The sequence below is a fragment of the Aquila chrysaetos genome, chromosome 4 (assembly GCF_900496995.4).
Source record: "Aquila chrysaetos chrysaetos chromosome 4, bAquChr1.4, whole genome shotgun sequence".
NCBI lineage: Eukaryota > Metazoa > Chordata > Aves > Accipitriformes > Accipitridae > Aquila > Aquila chrysaetos.
The window spans coordinates 37,883,427-37,908,732 of record NC_044007.1 but is presented as its reverse complement, the minus strand read 5'-3'; the positions used below and the strand labels follow the sequence as shown (position 1 = coordinate 37,908,732).

Below are 25,306 nucleotides of genomic sequence, written 5' to 3'. Positions count from 1 at the left end.
ATTTGGGATTGTTCCATTGACATCGGTCTGGAGAGGAATGTGGCAGTTGGGACTGATCGGGAAGCCAAATTCTGCCGAGGTAAAACCACGGTGTGCTCCTTGGGGTTCACACCTGGAATTAACTGGTTTCAGACAACCATCTCCAGTGCATATGTGCACGGGGAGACTGAGAGTCTTGAGGTATGCAGGCAGTTACCAAAAACCCAGGCACTCCTGCCCCTTCCGTGTGCCACCATGAACACCCCAGAGGCTCTGCAGCAACCAGATCACAGCCTGACAGGCTGAAAGTTAGTCCAGGAAAAAAAAAAAAAAAAAGGAAAAAAGTGCTTTTTTTCTCTCTTTGCTCCTGGAATTGGCTCACTGTAGGCAGAGAAGTGCCAGTCCCTGAGCAGCAGCTGCACATCTGGAACAGTGGGAGCACAACTGCTTGCCCTGGCAGCAGCCGGCCATTAGTGAGGGTTAGCAGGGTTTGGCTGTATCACTGCACTGCAGCCTTAGAGTAGCATGTGGTGGTAATCTTGGTAGGAGTACAGTGGAGGAAATCAAAGAGTGCACCAGTTTTTCATCAGGCCTACTAAAGTAATTTCTCACATCTGTCCTTGAGGCTTGACTTTCCTTCAGGGTCCTATCCCATACTTATATAATCCAATGCCTGACTTCAATGCATTAATCTGTTCATTTTGTTCATTTTTTTAAACTAAGTTAAAACCTTCAGTGCTTTGGGAGAAAAAAAAAAAGAAAATGGCCAAAACATTCACATTTAAAATCCATCTACAGACTACAGTTTTATCATGTACGCTACCTGACCCTCAAAAAAAAAAAAAAAAGTCTTCTAGTCTTCTGGCCTAATAAGCTGTTACGTTGTCTTATATTTAAGATGTACCACCTGTTATGCTGCTTACCTGAGGCTTTCAAATCTGTAGGATACTGTAATCATGAGTTACTATCCAAATGCAACACAAAAATCTAAATTAAAAAGAGCCTCTTCTTCTCTCTCTGAGTCAACCATGAGGTGCTGCAAACTGTACCATTACTCTCCTGAAGGTATTTGAAATACGGTATGATGTAAGAAACAGTAAGTTTTTCTTAGAATAACCTTATTGTAATAAACCCCCTACAAACTCATTTTCAAGGTCCTGCTTTGGTAGCCTCCTCTGTATAGAGGCCTTAACTGAGCTGCAGAACACAAAGAAAAGAAAAAAATGTTTTGATTTTATAAGATTCTGTTTTTTTCATGGCTGTATTTAAGCAGTCTAGAACATCTTCTCCGTAGCAAGTGCTGTTCTGTGTATTGCTTTGCCTAGTAACTTTATGGTGTGGCTTCTCTTTAAATAAGCACACTTGCAAGTCTCATCGTTCCCCAGGGGAAGAGGGGGCTCGGCAGAACCTTGTTCTCCAGAGCATTCAGCCTGCACAGAGCAGACACCGGCAGAAGGAACAGGTTCATGCTCCCTGCCTGCTGCTGTATGCCAGCCTGTGTCAGCACCCACCCCAAAGACCAGGCACCCTTGCTCCTCCTGGGTGATGTGCAATGCCTGGCTTTTAGTTTCAGGAGAAAGCAGTGCAGTCCTTGGCCTCCCTCCTCATTTGGCAAGCTCAAAAGGTGTGAAGCATTAGAAAATATGGAATATATTGTCCCCATCCATTTGTTGGTCAACTGTTCAATTCAGAGTACTTTGGCTCACCTACCCTCAGGAGCCTTACACAAAAAACAGCTTTAGAGTTTTCTTTGCAGAAGCTTTCCTTACAATCAGTGTCTGTGTAAGGTCTGATTCTGATCTGATATACTGAGGTGTAAATTAGTAGCACCCTTAAAATCCACACATGTTTTGCTGTAATACCAATATCAAACCAGAACCACATCTTTGTACCCAACCATGTGAACAAAGCTTTTAAATCTGAATCAAAATTTACTGAAAAAAATTAGGATTGGGCTTAATTGTCTCCAGAAGTTTTCTGTCTGTAGGTCTGTTCCTGCAAATCTAGGCCAACAAAAGTTCTGTTAAGTTCTGCAAGGAGTTTTGCCTGCAGCAGGGTTTTTCAAGAGAGGTCTAATGCATAATTGTAATTATTGGTTCTCATTTTGCAACCAAACCTGCTTATCATTGTAAATAGAGAGTACAGGATTCACTGAAAGTTGTTTTCTGTATGAAAAATAATACTGATGATAGCATAATTATGTAAGCTAGGTGGGCAGGCGACAGTAACAATGCTGGGGGGGTTTTTGGGGGTACAGCATCAAACTGCAGGAAAATTCTCCTTATCTCCTGCCTGGGAGCAGAGTAAAAATACTGAATGGTGAACTACACTGTCTGTTTTCAGTTTTTAATGCTATATGCATACTCACAGCAGGTTTTGCTTACACGACTACTGAACAGACGTCCAATATATGATCAACGTATCTGTTTCTTTCTTGACTTTTGCCTGAACATTATACCCACAGTGGACTGACTGCTAAATACTATGTTCTACAATAGAGGAGGGAGTACAATTTCAGTTACGTATTCAGAGGTAAAATTAAGGAGAAAAGATAAGTGAAGGACAGCTCTGCAAAACAGAGATGATGGAGTTTACCTCCTGGAGATAGTGAGAAATGATTAATGGCAGCCATTCACCTTCAACAGGATTGAGCAATAAACTTTTCCTACAGCATTTTGACCATGTAAGGCTGTTTCAGACATATGGATGACATTTTTACAGATACTAGAATTTCAGGAGACCTTGGGATCCTGTTTATGGGATACAGTCCTATGCAGTGTATGAAACTAGAGTTCCCTACAAATTATTAGCAATGTATTCAAGAAAAGCAGATTTTTAGCTTCCATTTTTCAAATTTGCTCCTTCCAGAACTGTGATTTTCCTGGACTACAAGTAAGTTCCACTGTCTTTCATCTGAATTGCTCATGTATTTTAGATTCCAATTTTTTTAATAAAAAATGTACATAACTCATATAGTATCTGTCCCTTGTTAAGTGCTTGTTAAAGTCCTGTACAAAACATTCAAAGCTGAGAACTTCATTTTAAGAAGCCCATGAGTGACTCTGGGAGAGTAAATTCATAGCAGCAGCAGCTGAAAGTGGCTGTAGCATAGAATTGGGAGCTTTGGAGTTCACTGCAACTGGTACCAGAAGCTCTGGGAAAAGCTGTATTTCTTTGCCTTCTTATTTCCATGAGACAGTGAAGCTGGTGGCTTCAAAGTAAATGCTTTAGGCTGAGGGTCTAGATGGATTTGATATGTGAATTCTCTTTTTTTACAAGTATTTTTGCCTAAGTACACCTTAAATGTATCCTGTTTTTTACAGAATCTAATTGTTGGACTCAAACCCAAGCCTGAACATGAATTTTCTTTAATAATATACTACATTCCCGTTTGTACATATATACTTTTAAAAATGAAGAAAGTGCAAATGTTTACTGGAATTGGTATTACACTTCACAAAGAATCATTCTTACTGGAAGATCATAGGTTGCATCTAATGTAGGAAACCTAGGAAAGGTTCAGAGCTCCCAAGCATGGGTGCAAGCTTTGCCCATGTCATGATTTTTTATGTTTTCCCTTACTCCCCATGCTTTCTGCCCCTCTCTTCCACCTGCAGAGGCCAGACAGGAACCACACCACCACCCAATGGGGTCTCAATTTGGACAAGTATGGGACCAGGCTCACATGGTGACATGAACCTGGAGATCAGTTTAGACACAGCCATAACAAACAGCCATAACGAGCCTCCTTGCCTGGCATTCACTTCACCTGGGTAATGTGGATGTGCACTGTTGTTCCAATTATTTAAAAAAGTAAAAAAACGGAAAGAAAGAGCAACTGAAACACTTCATATTTCTCATTAATAATGAGGAGGGCAGAGAGGCTTTAAAAGGTAAATTTATCATGCCTGAACTTAAGAGGAGAAAAAGAATCAAAACTTGGCAGTAATTTCTTTTTTCCTCTAGGAGAACATAAATGATATTGTGCAGGGGGAATATCAGGTGATGAGAAAGCACAAAATTAGCGTTACAGTGTTGGGAAAAGAATGGGTATAGAGGTCCCAGAGTTGTTGTGGATTTCACTGATCTTTGCTCTTTTTAGGAATCAGTGGTGCTTTGATTACAGAATTATTGGTTATTTGAAAAAAGGATACTTAAAACTGTTTGTGCTGGAGAGCTCACAGCTTTTCACCTTTTAGAAGCTCCCTGACACCATCCAGAGAAGCACTAAGTGTGGTTTTCATCTGAATGAATATGATTAACTTCCACCTAACAGTGGTGGTGTGCTTTCCAAATGCTTTTTTTGCCAGTTGCATGTATGACGTTTTACTTTGACTTCCGGGTGGGGAAGGAGAGCTGAGCAGCAGAGAGAAAGAACATTTTATACACAGCAAAGCAGATCATTTAGTCCCTGATTAAAACATTTGGAAAAAATTTGCAGAGGGGAATAGCACAGAAGGAGTTCCTTTCCACTCCTCAATTCCCTCAGCATCTCATTTTTTTCACACTCATGTGTTTTTTCCATGAGACAGAACAATTGCCAGCTATTGTGTGTAAGGTATTGTGGGATCAGAGGCACTTAGCTATGGTATGTAGGGATATTAATGGGCATTAAAATACTTGAAATTTGCTGAATGCTCTTAGATTTGTTATCTGTGCTTATCTACATGAACAGTTGATTTATGCAATTTTCAGGATGTGATGTCCCAGTAGCTGCAGCATATTATATCTTGGATTACAGAACATTTCTTTACTGTTTTCAGTTTCCTTGTTATCCACCTCAACATCATTCCCAGATTATTTTACACAGCTGTTACACAATAATGTAAGCATGTACCATAGCCTTCACCTGACCAAGAGAAATGACAATTATCTGCTGCACTGCAACCCACAGAATAACATTTTGGAGGAGTTAACATCTCGATCCAATATTTAAAAAGACTCCAAAACTTCCAGCAAAAACTTAGAGAAGAACTGGCCAAGTTTTTTCAGCCTTTGCCTGCACTTGGTTATTTGAGGTGGGAGCAGAGGTGAGATGAGGCACGCTTCTGAAAAGGCTTTGGAAGAACAAGAAGTGGGATAGAAGATGGAGGGAACATGCCCAACCGCCATGTACAGATGGAGGTAGATGAGCTGGAGTAAACAGATCTTAGTAGTGATTTTTAAAGAACAAATGAAAGAAGTGCTTTTTGTGCTAAGAAATCTTGACCTGCTAATGGGAAGCCATCTCCTTCTTCATAGAATTCCTAAGAGTAGAAAGATTGCTGCATTTGGTCAAAAAAACCACAAAAAGTCCATCTGCTCCAGCACCCTACTCTGGAAAACTGTCAAAAGACAACTACCCAAGGAAGAGTAGCAACAAGGCAATAGTGTATGATATTACCGCTAAGTACTCTCCCAACCTACAGTTACTTTCAGTGCAGTGATCTCCTGGGCTGGATGTCATTTCAGTAGCATACCTAGTAACTCGCCCTTCCATGGACCTGTCAAGCCCCCTTGAATCCTTGTTAACATTTCATATCCTTCAGCAAGGATTTCCACAGGGGGTGAAGAAGTTTCTTTTCAACTTGGTTCCTACTAGAATCGTTTTATGCCTCTCGCTTCTTGTAACTGGAAGAAACAGTGAACAACTGATCTCTGTCCACCACCTCCATGTCACTCAAAGCTTGTAGACACCTGTTAGGCCCTAAATTGTTTCTATTAGAGACCAAAGAGTCCTAGCCTACTTGGTTATTTCAGGCACTGAAACCATTCCATACATTTGGTTATCATTGTTGCCCCTGTTTGAACCTCTGGTAATGGCCTCCTGGAAAATCCTCTTGAATATACCACATCTACTCTGTCAAACCCTCATGTGTGTCCCCCCTTGCCTACCTGCCCTGGAACCTTTGGACAGAGCACGTAAATGGAAGAAGGAAAAAATGTGTGTGTGAGTATAGTTTTGAGTTTGCTGTAGGGTAGCTGATTAGCAGTGTCTTTTTGAGGTGAAGGCAGTAGCTGCAAGCTCCTCTTGAGTTCCTGCAGGGACAAGAGTACAGAGGTAGGCTGAACTCCTGCATGTTGTGTGAGGCAGCAGAGGCAAATACACCCATTCCGCAGTCTTTGCAAGGACTCAGTGGGTATGAGAGCTGCTGTCTCTTTGCTGAGACTTCCCAAAGGTATCTGGAACACATTTGCTTAAATATGTGTCCATATGGTATACCCGGCCTGCTCTGAACACAGTTTGGAGAAGTTTGGAGAAACATGTGCAATAGCAATTAATTGCCTTAGGTCAGAGTCCTCAGCTAAAGAGCTACAATCGCTCTGTGCCTCCTAGTACTGGCCTGAGTTTATGACAAATGTTTTCCATTGCTTTTTTTGTTCTTTTTTTCTCTCATCCTTTTGCCCTAATTATATTAATGCCTTTCCCCTATGTGGTACAGCTTCTGACATGATAGAAATAACTAGGATTGACACACATTTCTTAGCACAAAATGAAGTCAGGTGGTTGGGACACCCCTTTTAATTATGAAAATTAGAAAACTATATTCACCCCCGGATTGCGTTTCTCAAAAAAAACCTACCAAAATTTTTTTCCCGTTGGGTGATGACCAGGTTCAGTAGTGATGGCAATACCTGCTCAACTGTTCTAATCAATTGCACACACTGAGGAAATTAAATGATCCTGCCCAAGACACGGGGCCGATAACAGATGCCTCAGAAGGACAAGATATATTTGTAATTCTGAAGAAACCTTCATCCCACTTCAAACTAATTTTTCATCATCTTTTATTAACACACATAATGCCAGGATAGTAGAAATGGAAAAGATTAGTAGAGTGGGAAAAATATCAGGTTATTTTTCCAGTTTGCGTTACACATGTGGTACACATTCTGGTTTCTGTTACAAATGTGACCACATTTTCAGCAAGACTTGTAAATGTATCTTGGCCCCCTACTACAATTGCCTATTGACCAAGAGTTTTTATAATGAACTCTAGCCTTTTTTTTCTGAGTAGTGATTTTTGCAGTGCTTACCCAAATTCTGGAAGCTGATGAGAAATCTCGTTTTTCTGGACTAGACTCTATGTGAAAAATCCTAGGGCAGGGATCAACAGGGAGAGTTTGGGTGGGTCTTTCACACATCACCCAGGGCACATAAAATGCTTAAACAAGAAAATTATTTTTAAAACTATTAACAGAATTGGTGAACCACATAAATGAGCAGAGAGGTACAACACTTGAATGTGCATGCATTTTTTTCTACTTTAACCAACTTGATTATAGACTGACAATCTCGCTTAAACCTAGAGGATATTAAAATGTGTATTTTGACATCTCATACATCGATCAATAGATAGGTCATGTAACTAATATTCAGAAAAAGTTATGTACCAACACTGGGGATGTGTTATTCATCTCCATGTCATCTGCAAACAAATTTAATACAATCTTGAATTTAAAAAAAATGGGTTTTACTGAGACCCACGACTGTGCAATGGGCTCCAGACAGAGAGAGCAGTGCTGCTGCACAAAACTTATGAGAGGACCCTGGCTTCAAAGAAGAGTTTAGTTTTCTGTCCTGTTCCTTTCTGGCACTGCCAGGAGGGGTCCTGACCGTGGTGGCCAGTTTCGCAGTGCTGATAGATACTGGGACCCGAGGAACTGAACAGAGATGATGAAACAGCTGTCAATTGTTTAACTATGTTCTATCACTAACATTGACCCAGGGGTGAATGGCTTCATATCACGTTACCAAATCCTTGAAGCTCAGGGAATGTTTTTTTTAAACTTCATTTTAGTAATCGAATTTCCATGCCTGGCTTGGCTACTTCAATAAAATAAAAAGTACAGCTCCTACTTCCACAGGGAGGTGTGCTTATCCTGAGGAATCTGCTGGTCAGTTTGAATGAATTTTATACTCCATGTGAAAAGATGCCACTGGCTCTTAATGCTCCTGTATTTGACTGTCTTTTCATTTGCATCATAAACCTATCTATCTTGTTAAATAGTTGCTAAAAACAAAGTCTTTAAACCAGGCAAAAAGAACGTGCACTTTGGAAGCAAAGCCTAGCAATGATACCACACTTCGCCTTTTACTACTACTTAGTTCAATCTTTCCCTTTCTAACAAAAATTTTAACTTCAAATGAAAAAAAAGTCTTGTTTGAAATACGCGTGAAAGTCTTCACTTGCTTACAGTAAGGTTAATCAAGTTCCCTTATTGGTTGAGCTTTTTATGCATTCAGTAAGACTGCACATTGTTCAACTTTAAAAAAAAAAAAATTTAAGTTCCATTAAAATTGTCCCCTAAAGGAAAGTACAAGCCTTCATTCATTTCAGAGCAGGGTGAAGCCTCCAAAACTTTTTTCCCCCTGTATAATCCCAATTTCTCTTTCTACAAAGACACTAAAACTTTCTCCCCCCCCCCCCAGTGTGGCATCCTTCCTATCGCTAGCAGAGACTTACAGTATCTATTGCAAGAAAGAGCCGGAGCATGCTACAACTGAATGGAAACAAGCAAACAAACAGCTCAGCAGCGGGAAGAAAAGCCCGAACACGTACAGACAAGCCGGTTCTCGCCAGCGGCGTCGGGGAAGGTTAGCGGAGGGAGCGCGGCTGCGGTGCTCCTGCAGTCGCCGCTCTCCCGCGCTGCCCCTCCGGGGCGGAGAGGGGCGGCGGGCGGAGAGGGGCGGCGGGCGGAGAGGGGCGGCGGGCGGAGAGGGGCGGCGGGCGGAGAGGGGCGGCGGGCGGAGAGGGGCGGCGGGCGGAGAGGGGCGGCGGGCGGAGAGGGGCGGGCGGAGAGGGGCGGCGGGCGGAGAGGGGCGGCGGGCGGAGAGGGGCGGCGGGCGGAGAGGGGCGGCGGGCGGAGAGGGGCGGCGGGCGGAGAGGACTTACCCGGCGTAGCGGCCGCGGTGGCCGCGGAGCGGCAGCGCAGCCTGGAGGCAGAGCAGACAAAGGGGCAGGAGCGCGGCGGGGCGCCCGCGGAGCGGCATGGTGCGGGGCCGCGCCGCCGCCGCGCCCGCCCCAGGTGGCGGCTGCCGCGCACACAAAGCCGGCGCGGAGGCGGGGGCCGGGAGGAGCGGGGCGGTCGGAGGTGTCGCTGGTCGCCAGCGGTGAGGGGAGAAAGTCGGGGAAGGACGTCGCCCGCAGCCTCGCCGCGCCTGGGCACGGGGACGCCGACCGGGACGGGGCGGGGAGGCGCCCGTCCGCCCGCCTGGGAGGGCTGGGGGGGTGCGCGGCCCCGCCGCCGCCGCCGCCGCCCTGCCCCGGGGCGGGGGGCCGGGGGCTGGCAGGGGCCGGGCGGCGGCGAGCAGCCCCCCGCGGGCACGGCGGCTCCGTCGGGCCTGTCGGGAAGGGGGGTGCTGCGGGGTGGGCTTCGCCTGCAGGTGCTGCGGCAGGGCAGCCGGCCAAGGGCCGGTTAACGCGCGGTAAGTGGCATCGGGGGGATTATCGCCCTGGTTTTCCCGGCTGGGCAAAAGAGCCTGATGAGAGGGCAGAGATACGCTTACGTAACACATAGGCGGCGGAGAGTCCATTAGGAACCCCGAAGGGAGGAGAAAGTGGGATTTCGAGTTACCAGTGTTGCCAAAAATCTCGGGCCTGAGTAGTGGGAAGGGGAAGAGAGACTGCTATAATAAAATAAAATAAAAACTCAGCTTTTTTTTTTAAAACTGGGGGTTTGCTGTCTCTTTTCCACACTGGTGAGGGTGAAAGAGCCACATAAAGAGAAGTCACTGGAGCACTGGGAATAGCAAGGAAAATGGGGAGAATTTTGCTGCAAGTAATTGTAGAAACACGTGGAGTACTTGTTAAAGTAGGTAAAAATATAGTGCCGATATGGGATAAATTGATAGCCCCTTCAATACTTTTATGTTGACTTTCATAAAAAGGAGGGAAAAGTGCTTCAAAACCAACTGATTCTTAGCTTCTCTGAGAGCAAAAAGAACGAGTGGGATGTAGACAAATAAAACCAGCTGACATTTGAATATGTGTGAGAACTACTGTACATCCCTGTTAATGTTTTAGAGACACAGGGAGCTTTTTGAAAAAGGACTATTAAACCACACACACTTCATATTCTATGGGTGAAAGGCAAATGAACGTTTTCCTTTGTCTCTTTTCCATACTGGCAAATCTGACTCTAGTTCTGTGATAGAGTCTGGAGATGGAAAAGACTTGGTCCAGGGCAAGATTATTCCCTTCTGTTTGGTTACTGGCATTCTTTCCCTTGAGCTGCCTGTCCCCCCATAACATACGCTGCGTAAAACTTCAGATTAATTTCTGGTGAGGCTACGCAGAGGTGAATTTGTGCGTGTGTGTGCTTATACACAGATGTGCGTTCAGCATGAGATGTTCTACAGCTCTTGTTGAAAACACTTTCCATTTACTACAGGCAAATCCCCAAACCTTTTCTGCAAATCTTGAGTCTTGTAGTAAATGCAGCTTTAACTTTACAGACACCTATTTAATAGAAGCTCTACTGTATGTTCAGAGGTGACTTCAAAGTTAAAGTCAGCTGTCATGAAGTCAAGTAACTGACTTTTGGAAAGCATGAGTATGATACTGGAACAAAACCCACTGCTTATTTCACATGCTGTTCTTGGTTACTTTTCTTACTATGTATCCTCGCTACACCTGAAGTGCATCAGGTAATACATCAATTTATGAAAATGTTTGCAAAATGTAGTTTGGCTATTCTAAAACACTTGCTTTCAGGATGAAAACCTGGCTCTGTTGGAGTTAGGAAGAATTTTACTATTGGATTCTGTTTGCAAAATACTTTGGCTATTATTCTAAAATTTCTGCTTTCAAGAGGAAAACTTGGCTTCATTGGAGTTAGGGAGAATTTTATTATGGGCTTCTGTGGCTCTGGATGTCAGTTTTAAATCCTGCCTTTCTGCAACATTCCCTGAAAGTAAAATGCAAGAAAATATAAGAAAGGGAGTCCAAGCACCAAAACCAAATAGTGAAGGTAAGTAACAGAATGTGGAATAAACACTCAAAGAAAGGTATTGCTGTCTTTGTTAATATGTACTACTTCTGCCTGTTTAAAATAAATTAAAAAATTAATTAAAAATAGACCTTTATTGCTGTGGAGGAGCTGGAGAGAGAAATAGCTCAAAAATATCAAAAAGGGCTTTAACAGAGGTAGGGATAATGAGGGAGATACAGATCCATCAGTCTCTCTGATCCATCAGTTCAAATCATAGTAGGCAATGGCACAGACTGGCAGGAGGGCTGGAACTCCGTCATGCTGGCAGCTAGGAAAGGATTAAAATGGTGTAGTCAAGCCTGGAAATTACGCTTGTGGTAAGCCTACTTTCCTGACAAGATGGGGCTGTAAAACTTGCACCCAGCTAAGCAAAGGATTTGGGAGGAAGAAAGTAAGAGTTTCTTTTCCTTCACTTCTTGGAGCTGAAAAGAGGAATTGCCAACACCAAGGGTTCTGGTGCGCAGCTTTGACTTGGAGGTGATGAGATCCTGTGAAGGAACAGGAGAGAGAAGACTGAGATATGGTTTCCCTCTTAATGAATCAAATTGTGGGATTTATCACAGCATCCCACTCTTTGCAGGGAACACAGGCTGCCGAAACAGAGGCAATTCTGCATGGCATGAAAACAAGAAAGGCTTCATGTAAAGCGAGTGGGCAGGCATCCTACATTTGGTACCTGAACTTGAGAACATGCCGTTTACTGAGAAGCCTGTAATTACACGGAAGAGCAGAAAGAGGGAAATAGTTTCTTGTAAGCATGTTTTGTACCTTTGAGCTGTCCCAACTCTCACCTTCATGAGAACGTTGCATTAGCTTGAGTAAACAATCGTTGCTGTATGTTTGTTAGAGCCATAAAGCTTCAGAAACAGGAGTTTAAACAAGGTTTATGTTGTAGTTTAGATGATACTGGTTAATAATAAGTTGGAATAAGTGTGTTCATGCTGTGATTTGCACTGCTCTATCTAGTTAAAAAAGATTGGAGTTGATTGAATGCAGTGTCCTTTTCAAGATCCGGTCTCCATTGCTTTTAACTTACACAGAGACCTTGATGGATGAAGGACAGTGAAAGCAGCCCTGCCGATTCTGTGCTAGATTAGGTTTGGGACCTAAAAAAACCATGAAAGCAAGGCAATCCATGCATGAGTGCCGCGGCTGAGTTGACTTAAACTAACCACTGTGTGTAATCAGGAGTGTTACTGTAGCAACAGAGAGCTGATCACCTGAGGACTTACCCACTCTTAGGGTTGGTTATTCAGGTTGTGCTGAGCTTTTTGTACTGTCGTGGATGGGCTGCTGTTGGTACCTGAGCTAGTCTAAACTTAGTTGGGGTACCATGCAGTTGCAGAGGCAACACACTTAGGGTGTCTGTGCTTCTCTATGTAGGTTTGCTACTTTTCCCTGTGTCTTTCCCCGTCCCCACTCCCATCTCCTTTAAGTTTCTTCAACCTCCTGCTCAGCCTGCTAACACAGCTCTGTGGTCCTTCTTCCTGGGTCTGCTGACAACTGGTACTTGGGAAGGTGTCACCATCACCCTGCCCTCACTGTGGCCTAGGACATGGCAGCACAGGAAAGAATAAATGATCAGCTAGTTTTGTAACAATGACCCAGTGCTGAACATTGCCTTGGAGGGTATTCAGATGTAATTAGCTTTCTAAAATGAATTACAAGTGTCTTTAAAAGGGATGAGGTTTGCAATTAAGAATCTTGACATTCTGTCTTCAGCTTACTTGGGGGTGCTGCATTCCTATAACTGAGTCATTTTATTTGGACTTGTGTCAATGGCACTGAACTGTTATAAATGGTTCAATTAAGTGAAAGAATGGAACTCTTCCACTTAAAGTATTTCTGTCTTCTGTTCTGCTATTATTCTGTTATTCTGCAGGAGGACAGGAACACAAGTTAAATATTCTTTCCTGTTTTGTAGAAATGATAGATATTTAAATATGGGTATGCTTTAGAAGCACCTAAAGGAAATTAGATGTGTAACAGACAAATCATCAACAGATCAACCCCCCATAGGAGTCTTTAGAAACCATACTGATAGATAACATCAGACGACAGTATTACAAACCTGATGAGTTCTGTTCCTTATCATGGTTTTAGTCTTGAAAAGACTGCTATACTTGTGTTCATTGCTTTCTTTATATGTATGGAATTCCTTCTTAAAACTACCCATGAGAGAAAAAAAATTCTTTGAAGGCTCTGCAGCAGGCAACATTGTGAAGGAGAGCTTGTTCTGTCTTGAGATTCTGCCTTAAGACACACGTGGCCACTTGGTTTTAAACTTTTGGCCAAGAGTTCTGAAAAAAAGCATTGCTCATGACAATTCTGTAAAACTTTTTTTCTTTTTCTAAGTGAGAGATGTATATAACTGGGTAAACAAATTGCAGCATGACTATATGTAGACTTTGTCTCAGATGTCTCTTTACCCCTGCTAGCACTCATAGAGAAACAACATGAAAAAAGATTTCCTATATCTGAGCTTACAAGATTTTTATCTGAGTGAAAATACAGACTTTCATTAGGCAAGAGATTTCTCTAGCTTTTCTGTTCTGGTGAGAATTTTGGACTGGGAAATAGGAAGATGGCAATTTAAAAATTTCTTGTACCTCCTGCTCAAATAATGTGTCTTTACTTTCTGTAACAAATGATTTGTGTTTAGTAACACATTGAACTTGTATTGCACATTCCTCCAGCCCTCTCAGAATTTCTGTACTTTGCAGTCATTAAAGATTTCGTCCGTCCTCTAACTTCATGCGACCAGTATTTTGGAGTTGTTTTGCAGATGGGGATACTAAGGTATGGGGCCAAACAATTTGTCCCAAGAGAAAGAGCAAGTCTTTGCCAGCTCTAAATCTAGCATTTGGGTCTCCTGACAATAACCACTGGAACATATGCCATTAGCGTAGATTGTTTTTTTAATCTAAAAGGCAAACATATTAGTTCCCAGAGTCTCAAACTTGTCTGAGCATACTCAGGCTTACATAGAGTTTCACTTCTTTTACTCCAAGGGAAGTAGCATATTCACAGTGAAAGATAATGTTCAGTATCTAGTTTTAATATACATGTTATTTACAATCATTGGATACCCAGTAATGATTTTTTATAATGTTGAGAAAAAAGAAAAAATAACAATGTTTCTTTTGAAGTGCTGAGAAATCTAAGTGACTTCTGAACCAGCGAACTGTGTTTATAACTGCTCTACAGCAGCTACTGTGCACAAAAGATGACAGGTGCCGAGGTTTTATTTATACCAACTAGCATTTACCATATGTGCACATATGAAAATATTTAGAAGGAAAAGGTACTTTTGAACGAGTAAGTTCAGTATAATAGTGTGCTGTGTGACTCCCCCGACAACTCCCAACTGCAGACGTTCTGCAGTGGACTATCGTTATATCTTCTGGGAGGAAAGGGAACATTATGTAGAATATCATACTGGAGGTAGGTGAAACAGAAAGTACTGAATTGTTAATTTATCTGTCAGCTGCACTGGCATGAAAAGTGTGCTTCCTCCTCCTCCCTTTCTCGCCCTTAACATTGCTGGATAATTATCGGGTCATTTTACCATCTGTGCCTGGAATGATACTTTGATTGTCCTCCTTCAAATTTGGATGCCTCAATAGCTTGAAACTGTATATAATTAGGTAGCATGTACTTCAGAGCTTTATGCAGCTTGAATACTGAAAAATGCTGAAAAGACTGGAAAACATGAATGGTGAAAAATACTGGTATTAGAGGATTCTGTCATTCCAGTTCTGAAACGTTAAAAAGCCAGGGAATAAAGTCTATATCTGGTGAAATGTGTCAGAAAAGAGAACAGAGGAGGACAACAAGAGGAAGCTGAAAGCATAGTTAATGCAAACATTCTTGTGTCTTACAAGCAGGCAGCATTACAGCGAGACAATGCCACCTGTCATAAACTTTTCAAAAAAACCGGATGCACGTGAGCTCGGCCATGAGAGGAAATGGTTTCAGTTGGGAGATGGAGAACTGCCAGTGCCCCGAGGGCCCTGCCAGCCCCTGCCCACGGCCCTGGGCTCCCCCCACGCTGCGCGCAGCCCAGGGCCCCATGTCAGCCCCTGCCCCAGCCACACCGCAGCAGGGCTGGTCTCCAGCTCCCCGCAGCGCTGCCCTGCCCGGCCACGGGCCCACCAAGCCGGGCCCACCTGCAGGCCCACGTCCCGGCCTGGCTCGGGCCTGTCCCAGACCCCAGGGAGGTGCCCAGTGTCCGGGGCCGGGGCTGCTCCCGGTGTCCCCGGCTGCTATGCCACCCTGAGGAGACCTTAATGTTCCCGGCCCATGGGGAGCTGCCGGCTTTTGCTGTTCCCTGACATTAACTTGATGTTTATCTTCTCCATCTTGGTGTAGTTGAAGCAGCGAATGCACACGTAGCCTTGCAGTTCAAATCAGAAGCGAGGGTTACAAAACCAGAAGAGGCAGGGTGGCAGAAGCTTTCCGGTATCAGAAGTTGCGGCGTAGTCACAAATATGAAAATATGATGCCAAGAAAATCTGAACTCAACCCCCCATATTTATGATTGACACTCTACTTGAATTTACAGCCATTGAGTTAATTCGACAAACGTTCTACTGACTTAACAAGAGCTAACTTGACATGATTTTGGTTCAGGAAAGAATTTCATCATGAGAATTTAATAATTTCATTATCTGGTGGAAGTTGTGGGATCCAGAAATTTGCACTGAAAGATTAGAATATATCTAAAAAGTTATCTGTAGTAATCTGCTCTTGGGGGCCCCTTCCTTTAAAAGTGAACTATTATGTACTCTTTCCATTCAAAAAATTTAAAGGACAACCTGTAAAACTATTTCTAACTCTTTACTAAGAGAAAGGATTGAAAACAGTTTGTAGAAAGAAAGAAAATATTGCTAAATGTGGTCATTAATATTTTCCTCAAGTGCAGACCAAGAGTTGGTTTCACCTGACATAGGCATGGGTAATGCTGTTTCACACAGCATTACAGTGCAGGAAGGACACATGATATAGTCAAAGAACATTTTAGATGACACTTCAGCTTTTGCTCTTTGCTGTTGATAGGGAGAGTTATCCGAGTGTGATGTCTAAGCTAGACCTTACAGTACATGATCTGAACGCAGTATCTCTTTTTCTTCATTAAATAAGGTACCTAGTGTTTGGTAACTTGGGTAGCAGGTAGTCTTCATCACTTATTACTCTCTTAAACATGGTGATTTCAGGCATGATAGCAAGTGGCTGGGCCACAGGAGTGCAAATTTTTTTCACTTTATTTTTACTTGGGTTGATTAAACTTCCCTGCATAAGCAAATGACACCCCTGCCTCACCCCCCACAAATGTAAAAATGTACTTGTCTCTTGGTAGGCTGTTTCACTGTTGGAGGAACAAGAAAAAAAATCTGAAAGCAATACACTAAAAAAAAAAAAATAAAAAAGATGTTTTTCAGCTGCTGTGTTACTGTCCACAAATGTAAACACATGAAAACACTAAGCAGTAACAGCCAAGCAGAGTAGAAGATACCTTTACCCCTTAGGAGACTGTTAAACCATCTTTCACTTCTCTGAGTAGTCAGTCAGTGGATGGCAACTTGTTACCTCTGTCACTGATGCCTTTCTCTGCTGTTTCTCAACACTGTTAAAGTTTTTCACATACCATCATCCTTCAATCTCTGTGTGACTGTAGAAGTGGGATAATCCTTTACGATAACATTTAACCCAGGTATATGTGAAGCTTAAGTAAGTATAGTAGATAAATTCTCCAGGTGAAAAAACTCTATTCAGATTCAATTATTGATTCAATTATCAATTCAACTATCTTGCTAAAATTTAAAGTTTTTTTTTTCCAGCCCAGCTGGTGTCCTGCTTTCCTGCCCACAACATGCACCTGACATACCACACAAGCAGTGAACATTTTTGAACCCAGGCTCCATAGAGTGAAAACTTTCCTTATTGTAAGACACCAAGTAAGAAGAGCTGTGGGACCTTTTTCCTGGGAATGAATTACAGTTTGCTTCTGTCTGTTAGTGCGAAGCTTAGGTGTGATGATCCATACGAACTGTCAGGGATAGTCTATCCAAGTAATGTCTTCATCAATGTGGAAGTATTTTGGCAAAATCCCATTTTGCTTCCTGTAATGCAGTTATCACTGGGTATAAACAAGTGACTGCAGCTGAGAATACTGTTGTTTCCAAGAAAATGGAAAATAAGTCTGTATGTACTGTGGTCAAATTTTGTCAAATTGGTTGATATATCTGATAGTCAGAATTAGACTCTCCATGCACCATGGAAACTGTTTCCATAGTGAAAATCTCTTAGCTCAGAGACAGTTCTCTCTGGATTAAATCCAAGGATTGAGACTGATAATCTAGAGCTTTCTCTAACAGTTGGGAAGGTCAGTACTTAAGAGGAAATTGCCACACAGCTATCTGAAGGTTGTACCATCCCACTGCTGGAATATGTTCTTACCCTCCAGAGCAAGAGAAGTGCCATGATGTTTCCACACATCTTTGGCATTCAAATGGTGCCAGGTGGGTGGTTTAGAGACAGTTGCACATTCTGTCAATATTCTCAGTTACCTGCCAGAAATACAGATAATTGATGGCATCCCTTTGTAGGACAGCTGTAATACAGTGTTCCTGTATAACACCTCAAAAAGACCAGTTACTCTACTGTAGGGAAACTACTTTTAACCCATGTAGCGAGGGTGGAGAGAGTAAAAAGCATATAACGGTGAGGTCTTTCACATTAAATACACCCTTACTTGTTTGAAAGCTGATTAAGAAAGAATTGTGGGATCTTGAATACTTGTGGATCGACATATTAACAAAGCCCAGGAAGGGCACTGATTGGGATTTGTTAAAGGCTAAATGAAAAAGATGTGTTATTTCGTAAACACTACTCTAACATATGGAAATAAAAACTGTATTGAATTGAATGTTCTTTGAGAAGTTATTTTATGGTCTGAAGACACAATTCAACAATTTCTGTTTCCCAGGAAATAGGACAGCACTGGCTAAAAGCCCATCCTTTGTTCATTAGTGAAATAGGTGCAGCAATTAAAAAAGAGCAATATGCAAGAAGAAAAAAGAGAAATATATAACAGTGGATACACATATTCTACACTTCATAAATTCTGAATTGTAAGAGGATCTAAAACCATCAGGAAGAAATTCATGACTGGCAAGCCTAAGAACAAAAGGGTTTAAATACATTGGGTACAGTGTAAATCCTAGCAGTGGCAAAGAGCCACTGCTTGATGGGTAAATTGTTAATAATAATGCAGAAATAGCAGAAGTGTTCAATAGGAAAATCTGTTCTGTATTTGGAAAGAAGTAAGAAGCAACGTTATATGCTTATACCACAAGAGAATCAGGAAGTCATTTTCACTGGAGGAAATCAAGGAGGAACATGGACAATATCTAACAAGGGATAAAAAAAAATATTAATCAGCACGTCCAGAGAAGCCGTATCCTGGCCCCTCGTGATTTTAAAAAATACTGGATTTCTGAAAAGTTTCTGGAAAAGTCAAATACTGTTCCATATTATATATTACAAAGGCAAAGTGGCTGATCCAGGTAAGGATAAGCTTGTTGGTCTGACACAAATCCTAGGGAAGACAGAGGAGTGGTTTATACAGGATGCAATTAGAAAAAAAAATCTGAAGGTTGGAGTGGAAGTAATGCCAGTCAGTATGGTTTGTGAAAAAGGTACCTCAAAAGATTTAAATCAAATATGCTTGGCATTTGTTCACAAAGCATAAGCTACCCCTCTGGGAGCTGGGTTGATTGCCACATAGGTGCAATATATGCAGACTTTTGAGAAGTACAATACATGATTTCATACTGCCTGATGTTCTGATTAGCACAAATCAAGAATAGGTCTATGCAATATCAATAAAGTGCAAATTCACAGCTTAAGAACTAGCTGACAGGTAAACACAGAAAACAGTGGTTATTAGGAAATTGTAATTAATGGGAACCATCTAAGCAAGGCTCTGTAGATATAAGTATTAAGTCTGATCTAGGACTTTCATTTGTGATTTGGAAGTAAATGTAAAATCATTACTGGAAGGCATTTACTTACAAACCAAATTCAACCAGTGCAATAAGCAGAGGAGGAATGAACTACAGAGAATCATTCAGGTAGCTTAAGTTCAGTATGATCTGCTTTTCCTATCTGTAGATGGATAATTTATAACATCTGAGACAAGTAGCCTGTATTTGATAGGATCCACAATAAATGTGGAAGGGACCATCAGCTGAGGTGGTTTAGTAGGAGATTGGGACTAGCCCAGTTTCCACTACCAGGGGATAGTTGACCACCTAATCACCCACTACATATAAAATATCAATATGAAAGCAAAATTGCTAGGTGATGAAAGAAATGAAAATCTGTTTATAGGTATTTGCTGTGCTGTTGGGAGACAGCGGCTAGAATCTGGGGCCAGGAGTCTGAGGGACTTAACTTTTTGACCGGACCTTGCTGCTAGCCTGCTGATGACCCTGCACAAATTACATCATCTTCCTCAGCTTAAGTTTCCTATCTAGAAAAGAGCCATAATGATACTCACGATTTTCAAAGAGCACTTAATGAAAAGTGCCAGCTAGTCTTACTGGATCTGTATTATCTTAACTGCAGCCTTGTGTGATGGATGTAGCTAGTAACTGCTCTAAACCATGCTTCTGCTAAAGAAACAGACTGACAAAACACTTAGTGAATGCAAAAGAGAGGATGCCTTTTGGAGTCTTGTATCCTTCCAAGCATGCAATGACATTCAAAGTTCAAAGAATCAGAATGACAATATATCACCACAACTCACTGTGCAGTTTTTGCAGAGTAGCCCCATACACCTGTAGAGACGTACTCTGTCTTTCTAGCTAGTGCAGATCACTTGTGGCATGAGATAGGTAATTGCAGACAAAGCTTCAGGGTCTTTTGGCAGTTGACCAGGAACTACTTACTTTGACCACTGAAACTTCTCAGTAAAAATGCCACATTCCCTTCTTTACAATTTCTTTCATATTAAACATGTGTGGATATGCACCTCTCCTGCTTGTCCTGAGGTTTGCTTGCAAGTGACAGAAACAGCTCTAGAAAAATGTGAAAATTGACAGAACCAATCCTATCAAGAATTATTATTTTTTAAAAAATAAACTTATTAAAAAAATCCCCTGCCACAAGGTATACCTGGTATTTCTCATTTTCCAGCTTTCCTGCAGGACATCAGCCTCATGGGCTTGACGAGCTGGAGGAGGCACTGCCTATTTGCAAGTCCAGTGCTAAAGCAAGAGCTGCTGTAAGGGGCAACTGGCTCCCTGCAGCCCAGAGAACCTATCAGCTCTGTAGGAAGGCTGTTACAGTACCTCTATCCTTCTTGGACAACGTGATGCTGTGTGACAAATCACAAGGGATACTTTTAAGAATTGCATTAAGAAGCTGCTTTGCACTGGTAATGCTGAAGATTCCTGTCCAAAACTGATGAAGGTTTAAGCCAGAGACTATGAAAAAGAAACTTTTAGAAGGGAGTAAAAGGTGGATATGAACCTACCTAAAGTGCCTATCAGAACCTCAGTCCCTCTCATCCAGCTTATTTCCTTTAGCTGCGCCAAGTAGCACTTCAGTAGAAGATACAAGAAGTCTTTACTTAGTGTGGAATAGTTGTCTCTCCCATCAGGTTTTGTCCTGTTCTTGCTTTCTAACAAGCATGGACTCTGAGGTTTGAGGTTTCACAACTTTCTTACATGTAATTTAGTTTCTAAATACACCACGGGCTTCTAATCACATCTGGGAAAAATTCAGTGGGGTTTGAAATTTGTGGAATCAGTTCCACCATTTTTTTAACCCATAATGAACTCCACCTAATTACTGAGATTTTATGTGTGTATTTGAACAGACAGTCATTCTCCAAGAAACATCTTAGCTTTAAAAACATAAAAATCTGTTCTGCTTTATTTCAGAATCCTCACTGTATCTTTCAATTTGATTGTATTACCCAATTTACAAAACGGCAGGCATTTGTTTTTTAAACTGATTTATTAAGAAGGCTACTCTGACCCTCTGGAAATAATTTACTTCAATCTCCTGCCATCTAGTGTCAGAAATAAGACACTTGCACCTCCTACAGCTATCACATGCTTTTCCAACTTTAAACTGTGCATGACGAAAACTATAAAATATCGTGGAGGGGGTTTTTTTGGCAATGTTTAGCACCTTAGCATGATAAAAATAGGTGTGTATATATATTTGTATATATGATAAAAGATCTTTTCTGTATTTATTCATTCTGATGTACACACTAAAACTTTGCTTTGAGTCTTTGGGATCCATTTGGCTATGAAACAAAGTGCGGGTTTGTACCTGAGCATAGCATATGATCAGTCAAGTAAGCATCCATATTTCTGTGTCTATTTTGGGGGGTAATATGAAATACATTAACCAGTGATCAGTCAAACATACTTTGCTAACTTCTTCACTGACTTTGTGGTGCCTTGAGGCAGTTTGTTGTTGCAGCAGCCTGGGTGAAGGTTTTGGAAGGCTTCCACGTCAGGTCCTAGTAGACCAGCTCCCTCACTGAAAGATTGGGAGGAAAGGGAGGCAGGTAGGACCTTCCTGAGGCACTTCAGTATGGCCAATGCTCCTTTTAGGGTGAAGCAAATCCTGTTAGAATTTCCCATCCCTCAGTCTATTCATTCACTCTTCTTGTCCATTAATTTCCAGGTCTTCTAGTTCTCTATGACTACATCTTCCTCTTTCTCTTTCTCACTCTTTGCAGTGGTTCCTTTGCAGATTCCTTTCAAGTTCCTCTCTCTTTTATCCTAGCTGCCTTTTCCAATTGCCTCCTGAACTCTCACCCTCAGGTGATTACATTCCCTTAACACAGCAGTTTCTCCCTTTCTTTCCTCTCCACATCCCCCCCCCCCCCCCCCCCCCTTTAATTCCCTCACCTTCATAGAATCATGGAATCATTTAGGTTGGAAAAGACCCTTAAGATCATCGAGTCCAGCCGTAAACCTAACACTGCCAAGTCTACCACTAAACCATGTCCCCAAGTGCCACATCTACACATCTTTTAAATACCTCCAGGGATGGTGACTCAACCACTTCCCTAGGCAGCCTGTTCCAGTGCTTGACAACCCTTTCAGCGAAGAAATTTCTCCTAAGATCCAGTCTAAACCTCCCCTGGTGCAACTTGAGGCCATTTCCTCTTGTCCTATCACTTGTTACTTGGGAAAAGAGACCAACACTTTCACAACCTGGGCTGGACAGACCAGGAAGAGGGGTCATGGTGAATTCAGAATTTCCTTGGGCTAAATTAAGGTGAAATGACACCAAACGATTGGTTAAATGTTTTATTTATGGCAGAAGAAAAGTGAACTGGAAGGTGTTAACAGTAGGTGGCAGGGTTTCTTACAACAAGAATGGGCATGAAACCATGTCACTACACCGTGGTAACCATAGGTATGACAGTAAAGAGTGCCCTCCCATTGGGTCATGAGATTCGGAGTGGACCCCCTTGCTTTCTAGACTCCTTCTCAGAGAGGAGCCCAGAGGCGGCTGGATCCACTCCTAGTCCCAGAATTGATCAATAGTTTATATCTAAAGGGATGAAGTGTGGGGATTATGGAAAAAGAAAAAGAGAGAAGGAGAGAGAGAACGAAATGACAAGGGAAAAGAAAGAGATTCCACCAGTCCTGGGTCCAGCATTGGTCCAGTATTGGTCCAGCCAGTGTTGATCCAGCCAGTCTAGAGGTCCAGTCCTGGAGGCCACGTGCAGGGCTTCTCGTCTCTGCACATTTTGTAGCCCAGTTCCCACCTTTTTTCATGTCAGCCAGGCCCCATCTTGGTTTTCTGCGCACTGCCCCTAAGGACTAACTCTCGATCTTCTGCTCAGGCACCATTATGGGGGGTGGTCGTGAGCCCCTTCCCCAAGTAAACTCTGGGTGACCCCTGGCCATATACGGTGAGTTGTCCTGCTCAGTTCATCAGGATGTGGGGCTGCACATCCTCCAACATGCCTCTGGGTCACATGGTATTGCTATGCAGAACTTGCCTTGTTGCTGGACCTTGCAATCAAGGCCTGTTCCTCCCTTCAAAAGCCAGGCCCCAATCCCTGTCGGTCACGACGGGTGTTTAAAACATTAACCCCGTCCAGTCTCTCACAAACAGCCACCTCGCTACAGCCTCCTTTGAGGTAGTTGTAGAGAGTGATAAGGTCTCCCCTCAGCCTCCTTTTCTCCAGACTAAACAACCCCAGTTCCCTCAGCTGCTCCTCACAGGACTTGTTCTCTAGACCCTTCACCAGCTTCGTTGCTCTTCTCTGGACACGCTCCAGCACCTCAATGTCTTTCCTGTAGTGAGGGGCCCAAAACCAAACACAGTACTCAAGGTGGGGCCTCACCAGTACCAAGTACAGGGGGACGATCACCTCCCTAGTCCCATCGGTCACACTGTTTCTGATACGAGCCAGGATGCTGTTGGCATTCTTGGCCACATATTGCATCTTAGTCCTCTTCTGTTCTTACCTGTTCCTCAAAAAATCTTTTTGTTCAGCAAATATCTCTTTGGGAAAAAAAAATAAATCTGAATTTTCCTCATGCTACTTTACCACATTCTAGATGGTGATCCAAAATTCCTCTGAAGGATGGATTACTTAGTGGAGGAAATAAGCAACAAATTGTTTTCAGAGTAGCCTCTGGCAACCTGAGTGGTAATTAAACACAAAATAAGTAGGACAGGAGGGTTTTTCTTTTTATCCTTACCTAAAGGTGAGGGAAGACTCATCATTAGCAGAGGTGAAGATCACCTTTTCTTAAACAATTAGCTGGCTGCATTTTATATTAGCATTTAATATAATAATGTAATATACTGTCATTAATTAATACTAATATAATTTAATATAATAGCATTTATACACACTGTTAAATGAAGATAGTTTTGCAGGTATGCACACACCTTGCTTTCCATTACAAATGGAATCAGTGAGAAGATCTGAGATTAAAAAAAAAATTTTGTCGGTGTACCCAAGAATAGGTACATCAGAAAGTACAGTTACTCAAATTACCCTTTGATCTTAGGAAATAAAGGTTAGGACTTACTGGTTTTAAAATGTCATATCTTAGTGTCCCATGTCTCAGTGATTACTGGCAATTCAACTGCCTTACTTCTTTTTTATTGGGGAGGAGGGGTTTGTTCAATTGAAGGCTCCATCCAAATCCATAAATGTCTGTGCAAGGAAGTTATTGACTGAGGGGGGGTTCAACATAATACTTCGTAATGAGAAACAATGTGAAGAAAACAATGTATGAATTATAATGTTTTCTACTCTTTTCCTTCTCCAAACTTCTTTATTTAAATATTTGTTGATACAGTTACTAGTGGAATGGGTATCGATCATGTCTGGGACCTGTTGTGCAAATAATACTGCAAGTACAGTGAAGAGGGTAAGATGGAAAATGATGAATTGTACAAGGATCTACAAGTTAGATTAAGAAACATTGGGGAAAAAAGTTGTCTGTGGAGCCATCTGAACTATCCCCGCTATAACTGTATGTAAAGTTAATGTCTTGTTACCTTCTTGCTTTCAAACCTTATGCTTTCAAAACTCCCTCTTCTCACTGCCATCTCTGGGAGTTACAGGCTTGAGCCAGAATGTGACTATTACCTGAAGCTGTTGATTTAAACTAGTGGGGATATGTCTATGCAACACTAAAATCTCAATAGTATGATCATTGTAGTTGTACCTGTCATCACGTGTTCATACCCCTCACTAATGAAATTGATAAATGACATTGAGTTTAGCAGCAAAAAATTAGTGTCCTGAGTAAGTGTACACAGAGGACACTCAACTAGATTAATCCCCCTTAAGATTATTGCATAGGATCACAGGAAAATTTAGGTTGGAAGGGATTTCAGGAGGTTTTTAACCCAACCTTCTGCTCAATAGAGGCATATATCCAGGGCTTTATCCAGTCAGATCTTGAAAAACCTCTAAAAACAGAGACTGTGCGTCCTCTCTGGGCAACCTCTTTCACTGTCACTGTCCTCATAGTGAAAATTTTTTCTTCATATGTCATCGGAAATTCTCTTGCTTCAGTGTGCCTGTTTGTTTCTTGTGCTCCCACCATGCACTGCAGTATTAGCCTGGCTCCGTCTTTTCAATCATCTCCCCATAGGTACTGGCAGGGGATTATTCAGTCTCCCTCAGAGCTGTCTCTTCTCCAGGCTGAAGGTCCAGATTTCTCAGCCTCTTCTCAGGAGTGTTCCAGCCCCAAAGCATCTTGGTGGCCCTTCACTGGATGTGCACTGGTTTAACTGATGTCTCTCCTGTATTGGGGCCCCAAAACTGGACACAGTATTCAAG

The 25,306-nt window shown here is 42.2% G+C and overlaps 1 protein-coding gene across 1 annotated transcript in view; it reads right to left on the bottom strand.

The window, feature by feature from the left end:
• Positions 1-8,927, bottom strand: part of CPA6 (carboxypeptidase A6) — an 85,474-nt gene extending 76,547 nt beyond the window's left edge. Inside the window, exon 1 of the mRNA XM_030011863.2 lies at positions 8,856-8,927. The gene's annotated coding sequence lies outside the window, so the exon portion shown is untranslated. The remainder of the gene's footprint in view (positions 1-8,855) is intronic.
• Between the last annotated feature and the right edge of the window lie 16,379 nt (positions 8,928-25,306).